General features: G+C 42.3%; 1 protein-coding gene across 1 annotated transcript in view; it reads right to left on the bottom strand.

The window, feature by feature from the left end:
* RABGAP1 (RAB GTPase activating protein 1) overlaps positions 1 to 5,981 on the bottom strand; it is a 157,425-nt gene that overhangs the window by 18,441 nt on the left and 133,003 nt on the right. The window lies entirely within an intron of this gene.

Raw genomic sequence — 5,981 nt, 5'->3', positions numbered from 1 at the left:
CCTCTTAAAGTCACCAATGGTGTTTTACTCTGCCCCCACTGAGACATCAAAACTGAGCCCACACTGAGACATCAAAACTCCTTAACTTTCACGCTGTAACCTCACCTGCTTCTTTTATCTTTCCTCCCTTTATGCTCTTGGCTTTCCTTCTACCTATCAGGTGTTCCCCACCTTCTCTTTCTTCTAATCTCATAACCAAGGTCCAAGGGCATACCTTCAAGATGCAATTTTTCTTTTGTTTGATTCCTTCTTCCAAACTGCTAATCCATTCTGTATGTTTTTATAAATTACGAAATACAATAGAAAAGTGGTAAACTAATGTAGACAATTTATTTACCTATTTATTTTTTTTGAGACAGAGTCTCAAGCTGTTGCCCTGGGTAGGGTGCTGTGGCACCCTCAAACTCTTAGGCTTAAGTGATTCTCTTGCCTCAGCCTCCCAAGTAGCTGGGACTACAGGCATCTGCCAGAACACCCAGATGTTTTTTTGGTTGTAATTGCCATTGTTGTTTGGTAGGCCTGGATTGGATTTGAACCCGCCAGCTCCGGTGTACGTGACTGATGCCTTAGCCGCTGAGCTATAGGCCCTTAGCCTTATTTATTTATTTATTTTTAGAGTTTTAATAGGTGGCCCTCAGTAGAGTGCCGTGGTGTCACAACTCACAACAACCTCAAACTCTTGGGCTTAAGCAATTCTCTTGCCTCAGCCTCCCGAGTAGCTGGGACTACAGGTGCCCACCACAATGCCTGGCTATTTTTTTTTTTTTAAATTATAGTTGTCATTGTTGTTTAGTAGTCCCAGGCCAGGCTGGAACCCACCAGCCTCTGTGTATATGGCTGGTGCTGTAACCACTGAGCTACAGGTGCCTAATCGAAGTCCAATATTAATTTTGTGTCTCTCATAAAAATAGCATTTTAAGTGAATTAAGGAAGCAAGGAAAAGCTATAGATTCAGCCCCAGAGCTCTGAATCACACCTACTGTTAGGTAGCTCCCATCAGAAAACTTTAGAAATTATAGCTTCACGAACATATGTATATACATACATATATATACACACACACACATATTTTTGTGTGTGTACTATTGTACACAATTTAAAGAATGATGATAAAACTAATAATCATCCCTTCTTGAAGCTTCAATAACTAGCATTAGACTAGTTACCTGTAAATCTAGCTGTTAGGTCTTCAGGTCCAGGTAACTAAGCCTCTCAGAGCTAGTATAGTCCAACTTCCTTTATGTTACTGATGAAGACACTGAGATCTGGAATGGGGGTGGGAAAGGCCCACATTTGTGGCATGTTGGCATCAGCATCTCCAATTCCCTGTTCTGTTATGCTCTGTCTTGAGCTGCCTGGTGTTCCTCTCCCACTGACCCTATGAACACCCCCCTTAACTGAGATCTTATAGGTCTGCTTTGATTGGAGCTCTATTCCTAGAGTGTGGCTGCTGCCCAAGGGTGGGAAGGAAGGAAGATAACACTATGCTCTGGCTTTAGTGAATAGCAAGAAGTCTATTCAACATTTGGGGTGAGGCTAGAAGAGCTGGAGAGTTATCATCTTTAGATCCAGATCCTCTGTGGTTTCAGGTCAATGCTGGGGTAAACATGTATTGCACACCTAAGTGACCTGCAAAGAAAGCAGCTAAATAAAATGTCTATGTGATCAGTAAATGTTACAAACCGTCCTCAAATCAATAGTACAGAAATAGAAAATACACACAGCTTGTGGGTAGCAGGCACTTCATCCCAGTGCTCTCTGTAGCCTGAAAAGTGAGAAGGAAAAACAGTGGACATGAGGCTCCCTAAGCACTTTTAAAAGAACCAAACTGACACCAAATACTATAAAACACTTTCACCAATCTTTAGGATTCTCTGGCTTTTTATTCTTACAGTGGGATAAGGAAGAGTTAATATTTTCCTCCATAAATATATATTTTATAAGGCTCATTACAAACTAATTTCTTCTATATTTCATTAACCTGTATTACAACTGCCTTACCCTCCCAGAAAATGGGTTGATTATCCCTCAGCATTATAACAACAGTTAACGTATGCTGATTTCCTTCTAAATGCTAGAATCTTTACATAGAACATCTCATTTCCTTCTTACATTTTTGTGATAGGTCATGAGTAGTTTTTTTTCGCTTTTCGCATTTTACAAGTTTTCTGTGTTGAGCATGAATTATTTTTATAAATAAGAAAAAAATACTATTTAAAAATTATTCTCATCATTATTCTGGTCTTCTCTAAAACAGGATTCTGATTGTCTCTCTAGCCAATGATCTGTCTTGCTTCTGAATCAAGGGGTCACCTGTTAGTTCTGGGTGCACAGAAAGCTCTGCCATCTTCCACAGAGCTTGGTGGTCCTAAGTTCTGACTTTTTCACTAGCTCAGTCTCTTCCCATTCTTCAGCTTCACTTGTTCTCAATCTCTCTCCCCCAGCCTTAAATACTTCACTTTCCACTCCTACCATAAACACAAAACAAATTAAAACACCATCGCTTGGAAGGATTCATAGCTGATACTGACTTTTATAGAGTGGTTGGCTGCATACTGGAGCCAACCAGTTCAGAATACCTTGGAGGTGCCCATCCAAGAGAAAGACCCATGCCTGACATTTGAATGGGGAACCAGGAGACACCAGCAGGGGCAGCAGCAGTTTAAGCCTCCTCCTGAGCCTGCATCCCAGACAGACCAGCACGTCTCAGCCTGACTGTCAATACATTACCAGTGTTTGCCCCAGGCCAGAACTGTGTTTCACTCCCTGTTGTCCCCTGTCCATGGACACAGGGAGTGCCTAGAAATGCTGCTAGATCAGTGAAAAAGGACCTTCGTTTCTGTGCACTGACAACTCTTCTCAATGGAAGTGGTATCCAAAGTGGACACATAATGCAAGCCTATTCTTTCTGTCTGGATAACCCCACACCTGGCTCACTCCTATTCACCCTTCAGATCAGAGCTCTAACACCCCTTCTTTTAGCAAACTCTAACCCTCATCTCCTGTCAGATCAAGTCTTTCAGTTACATATGAGTATTTTCATAGCATCAGGGCAGTTCCCCTATGACCCCTGTCCAAGTTTACAATTACTAGCTGCCTACTTAACCATCTATCTTCCTGATAGAAAATAGCCATATCTGTTTTGCTTAGCACTCTATCTCCTGAATATAACTGGGACTCTAATTAAGATGCTGAATAAATCGGCTCAGCGCCTGTGGCTCAAGCGGCTAAGGCGCCAGCCACGTACACCTAAGGTGGCGGGTTCAAATCCCCAGCCTGGGCCCGCCAAACAACAATAATGGCTGCAACCAAAAAATGGCCAGGCATTGTGGCGGGCGCCTGTAGTCCCAGCTACTTGGGAGGCTGAGGCAGGAGACTCGCTTGAGCCCAAGAGTTGGAGGTTGCTGTGAGCGTGATGCCATGGCACTCTACCCAGGGGGAATAGCTTGAGGCTCCATCTCAAAAAAAAAAGATGCTGAATAAATCAAAGCCAAAGCCTTCCTTTTAACCTAATAAGGATGCAATAAGGACATTTATTTATATAATAGTTGAACCTATGCCATGCAGTGGAGGCATTAATGATATGAAGACATATATAGATCCCAGTATGCAGACTCCATGAGGGCAGGAACTCCTATTTATAGTGAAATTCCCAATGCCTATCACACAGTAAGCATCAAAATACTTAATGAACAGAGACTTTGAAGTCCAAGATTAATTTTGTGTCTCTCATAAAAATAGCATTTTAAGTGAATTCAGGAAGCAGAGAAAGCTACAGATTCAGCCCCAGAGCTCTGAATCACACCTACTGTTAACTGACTCCCATCAGAAGGCTTTGAAAATTATAGCTTCACAAAGATACACACACACACACACACACACATACATATATATATATATATATATATTTTTAAGCAGGTCCAGGCTGGGTTCAAACTCGCCAACCCCAGTGCACGGGGCCAGCACTCTAAAATTGAGCATAGGTGCCCAGCCCACAGAGGTATTTTTGCCCTCAAAAAGATTAAATTTGTAATTCTTTCCTTGTTCTGTTTAAATATACTTTCAAGGGGAAGAGAACCCCAATAAATTTCTAGGGTAAGACTGGTTCTGTAATTTAGGTAAAATCAATTTTATGCCACATTGCAATTAGCACAGTGTTTTTTGTTTTGTTTTGTTTTAAAGATAATAGAGTTTCTTTTTTGCATAGAAGTCTAGGAGGGTGGTCCAGGGCTGATGTGATGTCACCTAGTGTGAGGGATCTGAGTTGTTTCTTTTCTTTTTTTTGAGACAGAGCCTCAAGCTGTCACCCTGGGTAGAGTGCCATGGCATTCTAGCTCACAGCAACCTCCAACTCCTGGGCTCAAGCGATTCTCCTGCCTCAGCCTCCCAAGGAGCTGGGACTACAGGCACCTGCCACAATGTCTGGCTATTTTTTGGTTGCAGCTGTCATTATTGTTTGGTGGGTCTGGGCTGGATTCGAACCCGCCAGCTCAGGTATATGTGGCTGGCACCTTAGCTGCTTGAGCCACAGGTGCCAAGCCATTCTTCTTCTTTTCTTTTTTTAATAAATTTTATTTAAAGTATTAGTGGGTACAAGGATTATTCTTACATGGATAAACCGTATGATGCTGATGTCAGGGCTTTTAGTGTGCCTATCAGTGTACAGGGCACCTGACAGGTAAGTTTTTATCCTTTACCTCTCTTCTGCTCTCCCCTCTTTTTGGTTTCCAATATCCTATAATATACTTTACTTTACAACTACACATACCCACTGTTTAGCCCTCACTTATTAGTGAGAACATGTGGTGCTTGTTTTTCCATTCCTGAGATAATTCACTTAGGATAATGTTATGCAGTTCCTTCCAAGTTGCTTCAAATGACATTATTTCTTTCCTTTTCATGACCGAATAGTACTCCACTGATGTATATTTATGCCACATTTTCTTTATCCACTCATCATGTGATGGGCACTGAGGCTGATTCCATATCATTGTAATTGTGAATTTGCACAGTGATTCCTATCACTGTTTAGGGATAGCACCACTTTACAGGTCTCTTGAGAACCATGGTTTCTCTCCCATCAAAAGAGTACAGAAGCTAATTTCCCTCTGCCCCACAATAGACTACCCTACATACCATTTCAGGGGACCCATCCATAGTCCCAAATTAAGAAACTCTGAATTAGAGCAAAGGCAGAAACTTGATACATGCCTGTTTGATAATTTGCTAGAAGTACAAATGGAGTCCAAAACATCTCTCCTTTGGTCATTTGTCGTTAACCTGTCCTGTCACAGGAACTGGATAATGTGCTTTCTTAAAATCCATGCAACCTGGGCTGGGCATGCTGGTTTCTGATCAGCCTCTGGAGCAGGTGGTGACGTCAAGGCCCACAGATGGAGAGTGAGACTGGCAGCTGACCCAAACAGGAGTGAGATGGTGCAGCTGCTATCTAAGAGCTTGGGCTTTGCAGGCAGATGGACCAAGGCTCAAGTCCTGGCCCTGCAATTACTTACTATGTCACCAAGGGCAAGCTGCCTCATCTTTCTAAATCTCAGCTTCCTCATCTGTAAAACTCATAATAGTCTTTAGAAAGATGACTGTTATGATGATGAAACATCATAGCACTCCAAAGAGTACCACACTCACAGTGAGGTCTATTCAATAAATGGTAGTTATCACTTGTTGCTGTTTTCTGGCATCTCATCTTGTGCCAAGAGACAGAGCTACCCTCTGAACACATGTTGTAAGCAATGAGCCCTTTAAACAGAGACTACTTAACACAGAAAAGTATAAAATAGGCTTCCTTTGGAAGATGAGCTAATTTCCGAATATGGCTTCAAAAAGAGATACAAAAATCAGAATCCCTGCTGGGCTGGAGTTGTAGGGAGTCTAGAGAAAGTGGGAGGCTGAATGTTAGTAGCTCTGCAGAGTGAGATTGAAGCGTGCTGTCTGGGTTAAGTGGGTGAATGGTGGGGGGGGGG

The sequence above is a fragment of the Otolemur garnettii genome, unplaced genomic scaffold, assembly GCF_000181295.1.
Source record: "Otolemur garnettii isolate 467f Iridium unplaced genomic scaffold, OtoGar3 scaffold00014, whole genome shotgun sequence".
NCBI lineage: Eukaryota > Metazoa > Chordata > Mammalia > Primates > Galagidae > Otolemur > Otolemur garnettii.
Note: the sequence above shows the minus strand (reverse complement) of the source record. Positions and strands in the feature narration are given on the sequence as shown.